Below are 15872 nucleotides of genomic sequence, written 5' to 3'. Positions count from 1 at the left end.
AATTAGTGCAACCTTGTTACAATGAGAAGCAAGCGCAGCCTTCTGTGCCAGGGCATACAGAGCCCAGAACAGGGACCGAAACTACCCAACGCCAGTCATATCCCAGGTCGGACATGCTGGAGAATGGGGAAAAGGATGCATGCCCTGAATGAAAAGTAAGGTAGCTGAGTATCTTTATTTTTCAAATAATATCCCTTTGAAGTAACTATTGCAGAGAGAGACAGAGAGAGATCAAAGAAATGTGGCCAGAATTCTGCTTCAGGTAGAATTCATTGGAGAAAGAGCACAGGATTTGTAGCCCAAAGGCATCAGGTGAAGTCAGCATTGGAGATTGGCTTTGCCGCTTAAAAAACCGTGGAACCGTGCATTTGTGACAACATGGTTGGACCTGGAGGGTATTTATGCTGAGTGAAATAAGCCGGACAGAGAAAGGCAAATACCATACGATTTCACTTATATGTGGAATCTAAAAAACAAAACAGATGAACAAACAAACAAAGCAGAAACAGATCCATAAGCACAGAGAACAATCTGGTGGTTGCTGGAGGGGAGGGGGTGGGGGAATGGGCAAAATGGATGCAGGGGAGTAGGAGGTACAGGCTTCCCGTTATGGAAAGAGTAAGCCACGGGCATAAAAGGTAAGAATATAGTCAGTGGTATCATAGAGCTGAGTGGGGACAGATGGCTGCCCTGTGGTGCGCGTGGTTATAACTTACAGAGCTGTCGCATCATGATGCTGTACACCCGAAATCAGTGTAACGTTGTGTGCCAGCTATGCGGCAATAAAAACAAACAGAACAACAACAACAACAAAAAGCAAACCGTGGGAGCTTGCCCTTCATGGACTTGCAGGGATTGAACAGGAAAAAGTGGATGAGAATGCACTTTGCAAGCATTAACGCACAATATAGATACGAGGGCTCTGGGCCATGCTTCATGATGATGCAGGGGAGTGCTGGGTCCAGTCAGGGTCTGAGGCTCACAGCCTTGCTGGGTGTGATGGGAAATACATCAGTGTCTGTGTCCCTGTCTGCGTCTCTATCTATATGAGCTAGCGTTTAATGAGACCGTAATATGGACCAAGCACTGTGCTCAGTACATCACACTCATTATTTTACCTAAAAGTTCCCATGACCACACTGAGTGGTATGTATTTTTATGACCCTATCTTACAGATCTCTCCGTGGCAAAAACATGCTTGCCGGGGTGCCAGGAAACTCTTGTCGGATGATTAGAATTTTCTTTCTCCTGAGCAGTGATGGTGACATTCAGGGTTTGTCTTCCCCACCCCCCTGCCCCCAGCCAGACCTCCACTTTTCCAGCCTCTGTGTAGATCATGGTCTTTTTACTCAGCTCCTTCTTTCAGGTTTGCCTCATTGGGATCATTTTGATATGGTCTTGGCTTTTGTTCTATGTCATGGGAAGACTCTTTTTTTTCAACTGACCATTTGGATGGGACTTGAGTATTTCAGCTCCATAATTACATTTCATCACTTAGGATAGCCCATTCTGCAAAAAGCAGCTCCCATTTACCACGGTAGATTGCATTATTGTTCATGAACATTCATTGCATCTTGGGGAGGGGTGTGGATTTATGCCTCCCTACCCCATGGATAAATGACCCAGCCATGTGACTTGGCTCTGGCCAATGGCATGTAGGTGGAAGTGATACGTGTCGCTACCAGGCAGAAGACAGCGTGTGGTTTGTCACATCTCTTTACTCCTCCCTACTGACCTGATGCCAGGCCATGTTCTAGGTAGAGTCTGCTCCACAACTGGGTCACGGAGTCAAGGCCAAGTGGAACCAGTGGAGGGTAAGTCGTGTGGATAAGACATGAATCTTTATTGTTGTAAGCCTTCGAGACTTGGAGGATTATTTGTTGTGGGAGAATAACAGCCTATCCTGATGAAACATTCTCTTTCTTTTGAATATTATGAGTTTAACTCTCAACGGATGGCCTTTCTCTTAAATTCAGGAGGCACATTATTAGCGCCCCTGACTGCAGTCCTTACTGTAGATAGTTGGGCACTTATCTCAAATTGCTGCTACTCAAAATATTTGGTACATCCATTTTGGAAACTGCTTTAAGGTTTTAAAGGTCCAGCTACTACTGATAACAGCTCATGCTTCACAAGCACTATCTCATTTAATCTTGGCAACAGCCCTGGGAAGTCAGTACTCCTAATTTTCATCGTCCAGACAAGGGAAACAGAAGCTCAGAAATGTTCAGTAATGACTCAAGATCACACAGCTAAGAGGAGGGCCAAGACTTAAATCTGCACTGGTCTCAGGCACAAACCCTCATGTCATGATTTTCGGCTCCTACTGTATCCCACCCGAGTGGATATTTACAGGCTGAGTCACATACCTTGCTCAGGAGAGGTGACAGTAAATATTTTGACTGCTAATGAAAATCGAAATAATTACTAAGCAATGAATATGACATTGGACTTGATACTAGGAGTTAGGGGGTTGGTGTGTAGCTGTTTCTTATTAGAGACCCTACTATGTGACCTTGGGCTACCTTCTCTGCACTCTGGTATTTTCATCTGCAAAATGGAGCACTTTGTCTCAGACCATATGGTTCATGGATCTGGCTGATGGGATCTTTAACACCCTGAAATTATATGCAAAACATTGTCTGTCTGTGTTTTTCTTTTTCTGGGCAGAGGGTCCATAATATTTGTCAGGTCCTGGCACAGGTCTGTGGCCCCGAAGAGAAGCAGGACTCTAATTCTCTCATTTGTTGAGTACAATTTACCCTTTTCCTGAGAAGTGGGTGTAGAGGCAGGGAGGATTCCATCTGACTAAATCCTAGTGGAGTTGTGTAAGGTGAGTGTCAGATTTATCAAAGAATAACTGGAAGGCAAGCGGCATCATTTCATTAGGAATAATCCTTAAAAAATGCTTCTGTCTCACATTCCTGTGGCTCCCTCGCTGCTCCCTCTGCACAGAGCTGTTCTTTCATCTCCCAGGCCCGGAGCTGTGTCATTAGTTGTGGCTATTGGTCATTTCCTGTCTCACTCAGCCAAATAATCATCTTATTTTGACTGGGATGAGAATGCATCCAGAGCCGAGAGCGGAGTCCCTCAGTAACTGGCAGATCCATTTCCTTGAGTGTGGGAGGAGAGGAAAAGAGTGCTCACTGAGCCTCCACACTCTGCAGGCTCTCTGCTGGCAACCCGCTCCTTGATTCAGTCACACGTGTCTGTTTCCAACCCATATTTACTGGGTACCTATCACACATTGGCCATTGTTCTTGGTGCTGGGGATATCGGAGTGAGCAGTCAGACAAAAAAAAAAAAGAAGTCCCCCCCCCCCCATTCCTGGAATTTATGTTCTGTGGGAGAGATAAAATATATTAGTAAAAAAAAAAAATTAGTAAAAAAGAAATGCTCCTCATATGCCACTTCAGGACGGGAGAGCAAGATCACCTGCATAGGAGACACCCCATATTACAGATGAGGATACGAAGCATTCGAGGCATTGAAATGACCAGTCAGTGTCACATGGCAGGGAAAGGGTACACCTGAGCTTTCACGTTAGGTCTTTCTGACTTCCGCATTTCTTCGCCCATAGGCCACCACCTAAGAGCTGTCCTTCAGCTGTGACCCATTGGGCCAAATGTTCCGAAGCTAATTCTGTCCTGATGAAGATCTGAGTTTATGTGCAGAAGGCTGGCTCCCTTACCCTCTTTACAGCCAGCTTGGGAAGTGTGGGGCCATTATTGATTCAAAGAACTGTTCTGCCCCCTTCTACCTCTTTTCTTCTCCTTAGATTCTAATTCTACACATGCTGGATCATGCTTGATATTTTCCCACAGGGCTCTGAGCTTCTGTCTATTTTCTTTCACTACTTTTAATCTCTGTTGTTTGGATGAGATAGTTTCCATTGATTTATCTTCCTATTACATATTCACTGATTGTTTTCTTCGTTCCTTACATGATCATTCATTGTTACCATATTTTGAAACTTTTGTCTGATAATTACAACATCTGTTCCCAGGTATTGTCATTTCCTAAGGCCTGAGTGTGAATTCTTCTTATCTGTTTCTTTGCACATGGAATAATTTTTGGTTGAAAATGGGGCATTGCAGATAATACATTGTAGTGACTCTGTATTATGTTGTGTTCTTCTGAGGATTATTGGATTTTTGTTATTGGAAGCACTTAACCTGCCTGGCTTGAAAGGATATTGTAGTACCTGATATTTTTGCTCTATTCCTGTGGCTTCTTTAGCCTGGTTCCTGGGGAGTCTTTCGGATGCCTGCATAACTTGGTTATTTGTCAAGAATTTGGGCAACAATGGGACTCACACTTTCAGTAATTTTGTTCCCTAGGGATTCCCCCCCACCCCATATTTCTAATTTGTCTGTTAACCCCAGGCTCTGTCTCCTGAGATTTCAAGCCCATAAGATTTCGGCTTTCTGCTCCCCAAGCTGTGCGAAGTGGTGCAGAGTTAAAAAAACAAAACAAAAGAGAACAGAACACTCACAGATCTCATCCCTTGTCCCTCTATCTTTAAAGAGTAGACTTCCTCCTGATCTCTTTATGCTTTTTGCTGGCCCGTCTGCCTCTCTCCCATGTGTGCATAGTTTAGCTATCAGCCAGGGATTTGGGCAGAATTTATGCTTCAGGGAAGCCAACACAAGAGAAATTAGACTTGAGAGATGGTGAGATAAGGTATTAGTTTGGCCTCCTGGAAGCAGATCTGCCTGAAATTTTTCATACCTAAAGTGTATACCTAGGCTTTTTAGTTACCTGAACTTACAAATGCCTTTTATGCTTAAGCCAATTTGAGCTGAGTTTCTATCACTTATAACCCAAGGAGCGCTAGATGAAAGAGCCTTGTCTCTTTAGCCCCTGCAAGATAAGGTTAGAACTTAAGGGCTTCATGATTGTAGTGGATTGAATAATGTCCCCACAAAATTCATGTCTACCTGGAACCTCAGAACATGACTTTGTTTTGAAATAGGGTTTTTGCAGATATAATTAGTTTAGGATTGAGATGAGGTCATAGTGGGTCAGAGTGGGCTTTAAATCCAATGACTGATGTCCTTGTAAGAAGAAGTGAGGACACGCAGAGACACAGAATAGAGGGTGATGTAAAGATGGGAGCAGAGATTGGAGTGATACACCTATACACCAAGAAGGAAAGGGTTGCCAAGAGCCACCGGAGTTTGGAAGAGGCAGAGAAGGACCCTCTACCAGAGATTTCAAAGGGAGCATGGCCCTTGACATAGAATTGATTTCTGTTGTTCTAAGCCACCCAATTTGTGGTCATTTGTTGCGACAGCTGTAGGAAATTAATACTATGGTCTAACTCCTGCTTATTTTTCCAGCCTCATCGCAGAAGACACAGAGCAGAGCAGATAACCCTGCAGGCCCTCAGGTGGGCTTTCTGGATTCAAATTTTCGCTTTTTTTCACTTCGCCATTCTGAGTCTCATTTATCCCACGGAGCTCGTATTCGTAATAACTCGCCTCTGAAGGCTATCGTGAGAAGAGGAGTTCGTATTTTAAGCCACTTGAAGCACTTTTGGGCACAAACACTCGGGCAATGACAGCAATTATTGTGGTGGGCATGGTTGTAGTTGTGTATTGTCATTCTCATCCCCGCTGCCTCCTGCTCTGTCCCCACAAGTGCCACCTACCTCAACTATAGAAAACTATCTGTAGGTCCTCAAACAAAGTGGTGAACGTTCACTTCTTGCCCAGGATCCACCAGCAACCCTGTGTCAGATTTGGAATTCAGATCCTGGTTTATCAGCCTCCGCACCAGGCACCATGAATCACTCCAGAGCAAAGCTGGTGAATGGCATGGAAGGATCTTCCCTAGTTCACCCTCTTTTCCTTTCTCCTGAGCCCTCTCTTCTACCTCTGGCAAGGCTTTTGATACCGTTCAGTCATCAGACTGTGGTCTTGGTTGATGGCGTGCACTCAGAAAAGGGGTTGTGGCTTTTCCCGAGGCCAGCCAGACTCTTCTTCCCTGGGATAATAGGCCCTTCTTCCTGTCTCTAAAATCAGGAAACAGCTTTGTTTTCTTGGGGGGGTGGGGTTTGTGGTTTTAAAAACTCATTACTTCCATTTGTGATATTTGCAATCAGTAAGACATCCCCTAAAAGCACTTTTATAAGCTCAGAAAGAGACAGACTGGGAAGGAAGCCTCATAAACCTGCAGCCGATATTTCTGATAAAAGCATTCAGGGAACATGGTCTTATTTACCTCCACGTACTGCAAACTTTACTATCAAAACCCAGTATTGATCTTGTCTTAGTCTCTGTCAACACAGTTACCCCTTGGGACAATATGTCCTGATTTTCTATCTCAGGATAGTTTGGAATGAAGAAATGACTTTCTGACATCTCCACCCAAGAAATTTTCTTTGTGTTGAGGATATTTTTTTTTAAATACTCTGTCAACACTCCAGAGTGGGGCTACTATATGTACACTGGTATATAGATACAGATATACACACATACACATGTATATATGCACACGCATACAGATATATAAATAAATTGGAAATATATCAAATACTATCTCTTCACCTGTCTCCATCGCTTGCTCTCTCTTTGGTTTGACCATCTTTCTCATCTGTGTTTGTCCATTTCTATCTCTGATCTCTTTATCTCACACTAAAACTGCCATTATCTGACTGTCTGTCAGGAGAAAATATTTTTTCCCCTATGCCTAGGGAAAACTGCCAATCCTGTTAACTTCTCCTCCCTTCTAGGTTGCTATGTGTGAATCCAGGAGTTTTTATGTTTTCTCTCCTTCTGCACCATGGCCAACCTATTATATCAAGTTTGAGTCTGTAAGATTTGAGGGATAGGGGCCAGCAAGCTTTTCCTGAGGAGGGCTAGACAGTTATTATTTCATACTTTGCCAGGAATATGTTCTCTATGACCATCACGCAACCTTGCCATTGTTGTGGGCAGATGATGTGTACATGGACAGTGTGCCTGTGTTCCAATAAAGTTTTATTTACAAAGATAAAGTAGTTTGCCCCCTTCACTCCTTGTGGGAGATGAGGCACCTCTTTGATATATTTCTGATTTCTTTCCTTGGTCTCATTCTTTTCATGGGTGGTCCCAGATGACAAAGTAAGAGTGGAATCTGTGCTTGAACTAACGCTGCCTGAATCCCAGCTCATGCTTATTCCTACTTCAACACACGTCCTCTCCTGGGACACGATTATGATCTGCTGAGGCAGAGAGTGAGGTCACCCTCCCTTTCCAAAAACCTTTAATGGTTCCCTGTTGCCCACCTGATAAGGAGTCATTCCTTCAGCCTGACATCCAAGCCCACCAAAGTAGGATGCCATCCTCCCTCTTCTGGTTTCTGAACCGCTGGGTTTTAGTTAAAATTTCCACTGCATCCATCATCTTTGCCCCTCTTCCAAACGTATCAGCTGTGTTTCTATTGCTGCTCCCAGCTCTGTATGGCTCACCTGCCTGACCTCCTTTTCATTTTCCTGCCCACTTACTGTCTTTCTCTACTTTCAAGTCAAGTCCATCTCCAATTAATGGAACCTGGGTCAGGACTCTCATAGGTATTCTTTGTATGGGCATCCCCTACCTAAAACTCTCTAATGGTTTTTGGTCATACTCACCGTGGCTCACCAAGCCCACCGACTACTACCATGACCTCCTCCCCTGCAGGTCTCTCCCATGCCCTCCTATCTCTGCACACACCTAGCTTCGGGGGCGTCCGATGGCCCTGTCAGCACTCCCCTACCTCGGTGACTTATGCTTGGAACAGCCTTCCTCTTTTTCTCCAGGTAGTTGTATGACTTATTTCCTCCCATCATTCAAGCTCTGCTTATGTATGCTCTCCTTCAAGAGCCCTTCTCTGGCTGCCTAATCTAACGCAGCATACCCAAAGCCATCATGAGACCCTCTTCATTTTTTCCTAATAGCCTACATTTGAAACCTGACACTATATTATGTATTCATTGGTTTCCTTTCCCCTCAACTAAATGGTAAGCTCCTCAGAAAGAAGGCCCTTAATGCTTTGCTCACCAAACTGATCAAATGTTTAATCAACATTGTTGACTGAAGGAAGCTAGCGGAGTGAAACTTAACTATGGGGAAAACAGAAAGTACGAGCATCAGATGACTGGTTGAGCCGAATCTTTTTATGATCTCTTATAGCTCTGGATTTGGTGATTTGGGGTGATACCATCTTCCTCTGGATGTCAGCTCATCCTCCTGACTTCTGCATTTCTGTTAATGGATCCATCCAAGTTTAAAAACGCAGGCATCTGTTAAAGCCTGTTATCAGGCCCTTTCTCCATTCTTCAGCTTGGCTTCCTCTGTGTGTTGGCTTCATGCCACTGGCAGGCTGTTTCTATGGGGCAGAGAGGATGGCCACAAATATTTCCAATTCATTTTCTCCCAGTTTAGCAACATCAGCTAAAAAGGTACTTCTCTTTCCCAATGTCTATGTATCAGTTCAGGAAAAGATATTAACGGCCATCCTTGAGTCACATGCCAGCCACTGGGCCGCCCTGTTACTGCAGGGGATTGGTTTTTATGATGGAGCTTTCAGTATTCACCCCTGAGGCTGGGGTTTGGGGTGGGCTACCCTGACTGAAGTCCTAATAAGACCATGCAGAATGGGGGCAGGTGGATGGCCCTCCAAGGAAGCAGAGATATTGGGTGGACCAAAGCAGACTGTGTCCACTCCACAGACACCTGGGGTCCTGGGGCTGCAACACTGTGGATATAGGAGGCTCTGGAAGAATTGGTTGGGTCATTGAGTCCCTGAAGCCAGGCTCTTTCTCCTCCTGAGCGCTGTCTGTAGAGGACTGTCAAGCTGAACTTTCCAAAACACACCACCCATGTTCTTCCTACTTGCCTCTGTTATTTTCTCTTCCCAGAATGAGTTCTTCCCCACACTCAATCTGAACCCACATGGGAGAAGTGCTTTACTTCAAGATGCATTCTGAAGCCCTTCTAAAATCTTTTCTGAGGCTCCTGCCCTTGAAACTTCATGGCCTCTGATTTAGGTAGATCTTTATTTTGTGGCCTTGTATTCTCTCCTCTAAGTTTACATGTGAGTGTAAGGGCTTCCTTCTTCTGATATATTTTTGTATCCTTACTTGTTCATAGAATGTTCCTCTCAGAAGACACAGTTAATGTTTGTTGGACTGAATCTAATTGAGCTGAATTGAACATGCCACTCTTCCCAACTTCTTCAATCTGTATCATTCATTTAATATTTCCATTTGTCAACTCCACTTGTTAATTACTTATGTAAGCATATTTGTCGAACTTGTATCACCATGAACCAACATGGGGCTTTCACAATATTAGGTTCTCAAAAGATGTGTTATTCAATGTGATGAATATTAACTGTATGCCTACTAGAAGCTGGGCTCTTTGTTAAGGGTTGTGTATGCTCTCAACAGAGAACCTGGTTGGACTTGTTGCTGTTTTCCCAGGGCTTACAGTCTGGTCTGGGGGTCAGATGATGGAATGAGCACTTCTAGAGTTGTGTGCTGAGAGCCGAGATGGCCGGGCATGGGGGGCCGCCAGAGAACGTGAGTGGGTTGGAGGGAAGGGTCACTTCCTCCATGTGTGTGTGTGAGATGAATGACTTAGTAAAGTTATAGGTGAGAAATAGCAATTTCCTTTCTTGATTAGATCAGGTGTCACCTTCTGCAGCTCATGCTGAAACCCTACCTAAGTCCCTCTTCTTTTCTTCTGGGTTTCCATGGTGCTCCTTTTCCTCCTTCCTCACTGCATTTTAACACATTATATTAATAACTTCTATTTATAGTTTGGCTTACACACAAAAAACAGATTGTCTCTAACTCAGCAGGTCTGTCTCTGAGTGTCTAGCACTATACTTGGCAGATAATAAGTGCTCAAGAAGTTTTTGTTGAGTGCAAAAATGAGCTAACCAAGGTGGGCCTGTATTGGGTTGGGGGAAGCCAAGAGGTTTATCTGAAAGGGATGCATATAGTGGCCACCTTGTGGCCTGGATACTGTACTCAGGCTTCATGGGGAATGTCTCCCTGTTACAGAAAGAAGGGTGAAGGAGCTTGGGGACAAAGCTGGTGCTCTGTGATTGTTTGAAAGAAGATAATCCCACAGCTTCTAACAGGGAAGCTAGGCTAGAGGACAAGGAGACCTTGATTCACAACTGTAGCTATCATCTTCCTCCAAGAGGTTACTAGAAAGTACACCCCCTTCCAGTTCCTAAAAGTCAGGGCCATGGCCTTGTCTGGAGCCCTGTCTTGTTTTGAAGAAGTCTGTGCTTTGGAACTTGGATTTGTTCATCTTCAAAAACAAAAATATACTCAGTCCTTGGGTAAACTGTATTCTCTGGTGGGGAAGGGTGTTGAAGTGGCCCCAGCAAAAGCTGAAACTGGACACTGAACTAGGAGGTGCTCTTGGGCACTGTCAGGGACGCCCAGCACAGGGGGGAGAGAGAATTGTGGTGGTTATCTGCTATCATCAATAATGTGATAACTACCAAATATTATCATTGCTAACATTTCATAGTCATGATGCCTTAACTATGTACCAGGTGCTGTATTTGATAACTTTGTGTGGACATTCTTATTTGTCCCTGGAAATAACTTCATGCTGTGTGGACTACCAGCATCCTCATTTTGCAGACAGGTAAGTGACGCATGGGATAAATGACCGAGCATTGCTCTGAGCCCAGCAGTCTGCTAAGTGGAGCAGACTCCATAGAGCCCATGGAATCCCCACCGTGGCTTCACGAAGCAGCCCCTAGGATCATTCCTTTCCTCTGCATTACCCACAAGGTAACTGAGACCCTAAGAGGTGAAGTCATGTGCTCAGGGCCAAGCAGAAAATGGGGATGGAATTGGAACCCATGTCTGCTTGAGTCAGAAACCCACCGAACCACTCACCTTCCTTCATAGCACATTTCTGCCTCTTCTGCGAGACATGTGTGTCTGCAGGTAACAAGGGATTTAGGGAGTATCTGGGGGGTATTAGGAGTAACCAGGACAGCTGAAGTTCAGAAACCTGAAGTGTTTTAACAAAACAGTACAATACTGCTCATTAATTTTGTGTCCCTTGGGCACAGGGACTTCCCCCGAGTTATCTTGAATTCTAGCAGTTCCTCTGAGATATGGTAGCCATTACGCCTGTTTTACAACATAAGAAATCGAGACTTCAGAAGGCTAAATCACTTGCCAAGTGTAACTAAGCTACTCAGTGGTGAAACAGGGCTTTGAATCTGGCTCTACCCACTACCTAAGCTAGTATGAGTGTGGGCTCTTCTAGGAGACCTTTTCCCTGGTTTTCATGTCTACACCCATCACCCCCACTTGATCTGCAAACCACAGGGCAAAAGCCTCTAGGAAGATAAAATTATACCCAGAAAGGTTAAATCTTTTATGACAGTCAAAACAGTTGGCCACATAAGTGCTTATAGTCAAGATTCCTAACTAGAGCATCATTCCAAAGGGCTGGCTTCATGTTTGTGCAGCCAGGAAAGTCCTATCGGGCCTCATACTCAAAAGAGCCCCATGCTTGGTGTCATACTATGCTGTTACCATTTTGGAATTCTCAATAAGCTTATCTTTGAACTTGAGCTTTGTGAGTGAAGTCCGATGGGGCAACAGAGTGATCAGAGGAGATAGGCACAATACTGTATCCATTGTTCATTGCCACCCCAGTCACACAGAGTGCTTTCCATGCCCCGTGAGGACAGAATTCTGGGAGACCCATGATTCATGGGAGTTGGCAAGACTCAAAGCCAGTACCAAATATGTTTTAAGGAAGCTGCCACTGCCACTGACTGTTGATGAAATGCGTGTATGTTGAGAAGGTGAAATCAAATAGTTGAGTTGTTTGTGCTGTGTTTCCACTGTTCTGGTAAGAACAAAATATATACACATGCATGAGCGACAAAATACAAATTGTGTAATACTGGTGATTCTGCACGAGTCAAATGCTCTCACATTTGCCCTTAACATGAAGTACAATATAAACACATAGGCTAAAATTGATGCTAGTAATTTACAGTTGTAATTATGCTTTACTTAGAATGACATTAAATGGCAAATAAAAACCACCACGGCAAGTCAAGGGCAAGGCTGTGGAAGAAAGGAAAAAACTGTACACTTTAGTGCTTTGAATGGTATTTTTCCTTCCTGCATCTCCAAGTGGCCCCACATTCCCCTTACATCATCAGTCCTGGTCCCCTGTGAGAACAGCAAACTGGGGCTTGCCCTAAGTGCAGGAGGTGGCCATCCCCAGCGTGCCCACATCTGAGCTAGCTGGCCTGCTCTGGGTGGCTAGGCTCAGGGATGGGAGGACGTGCTGAGCATGTGGGTCATGGCATTGCTGTTCCAAGACACTTGTGCTCTCCCCAGGATCCAGCTCTGAGTGGACCTGTTCCTAGTGGGTGCACAATAAACCTTTTCTAGGGGTCCAGGACTGAATGAATTAAAGAAAAGTTGTAAGTAAAGTGACAGAAGGAAGAGAGACCCAGGGGCTGTGTGGAGAATTCTCACGGGATTTGGTGATGGAGGCATGCCTGGCTGCTTTGCAGAGCCGCTGGAAGCAAGGTACCTGGGCACATCTGTGAGGCCGTTGTGTGCTCCATGGCTTGGCTTTCTCCCCAGTCACAGGTTCCTAGGGATACCGCCGGGGCTGGAAAGGCAGTCTCGGTGAGCGTGGCCTCTCTGCAGCATGCAGCTGTGTGGAGGCTGAGGCCCAGCTGGAGCTCATCAGAGGCCTGGCAGGTGGAGCACCCGGCAGCATTCTTCTTGCCTGGACACTGGCAGCTCTCTGACTTCAAAGCTGGAACACGCTGACCGGGAACACAGTGACCTTGGCACAATTCCCTCCTATCTCTTCTCCTGCTCTCCAGGCAGAAAGGAGGGAGCCTAGCTCCCTTGCACTGGCTCTGTCCTGCTTGGAGGGCAGGTTTCCCTTAGATCCAGACCTTCGGGAAAAGGAGAGCCAGTGGCAGCTGGCCTCTGAGCATCGGAGGAGCCAGACTGGATTCCACCATCCGTGGAATTTGGAATTTTGATTCAACTGTGTGTCTGCCTGTGAAGTTTTCTCTCTCCAGGCACCGGCTCAGAGTGAGACCTGATGATGGGAGTACCTGCTTAGGCTTTAGACAGATTGAAGAGTAGGGCCACCTTGTACCTGCCAGTCCCTGTCATCCAGTCTCTCAAGTGCCATCTGCTTATGGATGAGTCGCATTCCATTTGATTGAGCTGACAGTTAGTAAGGGCTCATTGAACCTCAGTTTCCTCATCTTTAAAATGGAGAGAATAATTGACACTTCCTAGGGCCTTAATAAGGATAGAAGCTAATGTGCATAAAGTGCCCAACACAGTGCCTGGTGCCAGGCCACAAGCAATGAATAAATAGCTTCTGGGGGTGCCTGGGTGGCTCAGTCATTAAGCGTCTGCCTTCAGCTCAGGTCATGGTCCCAGGGTCCTGGGATCGAACCCTGCATCGGGCTCCCGCTCAGCGGGAAGCCTTCTTCTCCTTCTCCCACTCCCCCTGCTTGTGTTCCCTCTCTCGCTATGTCTCTCTCTGTCAAATAAATAAATAAAATCTTTAAAAATAAATAAATAAATAATAGCTTCTGTCACCATCATCAGTTACCATAATTATCCTAGGCTAACTCATCACATGTTATCTCTTGTCTTTACTGATTACTCTGGTCTGACATGACCACTTTCAGCTGGAGACACAGCATGGGAAGCTATCAAATGACTCTCCCACCATCACATTGCTAATACATGTTGAGATGACGCCGTACATCCAGGTCTGTCCCACTCTATCTTGGGGCTCTCTCTCTCTCAATATGTGTATGTGTGTATATATATATATATATATATATATATATATATATATATATATATATATATATGATATGTATATATTCCCCCCTCCATGGACAATGGATGTAGAATATGGTTTATGTTGTTGACATCTGCAGAAAGCTTATTATCCTCATTATCACCATTCCTATTGATAATAAGCCTAGAGAGAGCTGCCAACATTTGTAGAGGACTTGATAGTTATAGATACTTTCACCCACGTGGTCTTTTTTTGGAATCCACAATCCTGCTTTTGTAGATAGAAAAAAATCCGGAAAGTATTGAGCCAATGACTTCATAAGGGCTAGTTTCTTCTGAGTTAAGGCCTATTTGCATGGGCCAGGGAATGATTAGCTTATTCCTGGGCTATGTACTTATGTGATGTGCTTTAATCTCAATGTCGCCATTTATGTGATCTCGGTCTTTGTCTGTTTCTTCATCTGTAAAATGGGGCTAATTATAACAGTATGAAGCAATGTATAAAAACTGCTATCAGTGCCTGCCACACATGACAGCTTGATCAATAGTAGATACTATTATTAGGCTGAGAAATACTCATGTTATGCTCTTTTTTTGCAGCAGTTAGGTAAAATTGGACTTAAAGACATTAAGTTAGAGAATACCAAGAAGACCAATGAGCACTTGGGGAATTGGGCAGAAACCTCCAGTGCTCTAGGATAACCAGAAATAACAGTGTCCAAGGGTGGGGTTTTCGTTCAGGACCAAGGACAGGACCAAGGACAGTTCCAATTTGCTCCCTGCCCCCTCACTGGGGACACTCTGCTTGTAGGGTCCACAGACAAATCTACCTCAGGCCTTCCCTGTTCTGTCCTTGCTACAATCTCCCGACCCCTCTGCATTTACCCAGCAGTCTTCCTATCTGAAATGCTTCTTCCTCTTTCAGCACAAAATATTTCTAACACAGAAAGAAGCAGGGGGACTGTAACAGTCCCCTTGTGCCTACGCCTCCAATTTAACACATGTTGATGTTTTGCTGCAATTGATTGTGATATTTTATTTTTTTTAAAGAAAATTTGGCAGAGGCCAAAGACTCCCTTTGTGTCCCTCCCATCACATACCTCTCCTTCCTGCCCAGAGGTGACCACTGTTGTAAGGCTGGTGTGTAGCCTCTGGATCTTTCTTTCTCTGCTACCAGGTCCTATCTACTCACCCAAGTCCTCCGCATTTTTTTAAGAGCAGGGTCAAAGTCCCAATCCTCCAGCTCATGATGATCTTTCTTGTGGAGGGCTGTTGCACTCAATTTTGGAGGATTTTCTAGGATTTGTCATTTATCATCTTAATCATTTATCAAACATGTGTTGAGCAGCCCCTACTCTGAGGCCGTGCTCTTCCATTCACTGGGGTTGAGAAAATGAGTTCCACATGGTCCCTGCCTCTGAGAGCTCATGGGCTGTGGCACATGGCTACAACATTCACACAGGACTTAGATCTCATATAAACCCTGGGGCCTTGCGACCAAAGACTGGAAGCAGAATAGGAGGTGAGGTAGAAGACCCATGACACGTCATGCCTTGAGTGGTGTTCTCTAAACATATCATCTGGTTTAAAGTTTCACCACCCAGGGAAATGAGTGTTACTACCTTCCTTTTAATAGATGTAAAATCATGGCTTGGAGAACCACCAAATTAGGAAGCACAGTTAGGAAATGCAGCTCATAAATGAATTAGGGCTTTCTAAAGCCACTATCTGTCTTTATTGGCTCCTTCTTTAGACCATGAACAACTTGAGGCAGAGACTGAGCCTAATTCATCTGTGGTTGCCAAGTGCAGCACCTTCACTTAGCAGATATTCGATGTATGAAAGTTTATGCTGCTGTCCATCTCTGGGGTACCGAGGAAACAAGGACACGGGGACCCTGCCTCCGAGGAACTTACCATTCAGATGAGAGGGCAGGGAAATACTGTCTAAATCCCTATCAGCCAACATGAGATTCCTACTCGGAATGGGAGATGGAATTATATTCTCTGTGCTGGTCTTGCCCTTAAAAAACACCAGGACAAAACACCCGAGACGCAGT

The 15872-nt window shown here is 44.8% G+C and overlaps 1 long non-coding RNA gene across 1 annotated transcript in view; it reads left to right on the top strand.

Moving 5' to 3' along the window:
* Positions 1 to 3391: 3391 nt before the first annotated feature.
* Positions 3392 to 15872, top strand: part of LOC123858717 (uncharacterized) — a 106570-nt gene continuing 94089 nt past the window's right edge. The window contains exon 1 of the long non-coding RNA XR_010410508.1: positions 3392 to 5392. This is a non-coding gene — a long non-coding RNA (uncharacterized LOC123858717). The remainder of the gene's footprint in view (positions 5393 to 15872) is intronic.

The sequence above is a fragment of the Mirounga angustirostris genome, unplaced genomic scaffold (assembly GCF_029215605.1).
Source record: "Mirounga angustirostris isolate CCGP_5_RB_7025 unplaced genomic scaffold, mMirAng1.0.hap1 SCAF_4, whole genome shotgun sequence".
Classification (NCBI taxonomy): domain Eukaryota; kingdom Metazoa; phylum Chordata; class Mammalia; order Carnivora; family Phocidae; genus Mirounga; species Mirounga angustirostris.
Note: the sequence above shows the minus strand (reverse complement) of the source record. Positions and strands in the feature narration are given on the sequence as shown.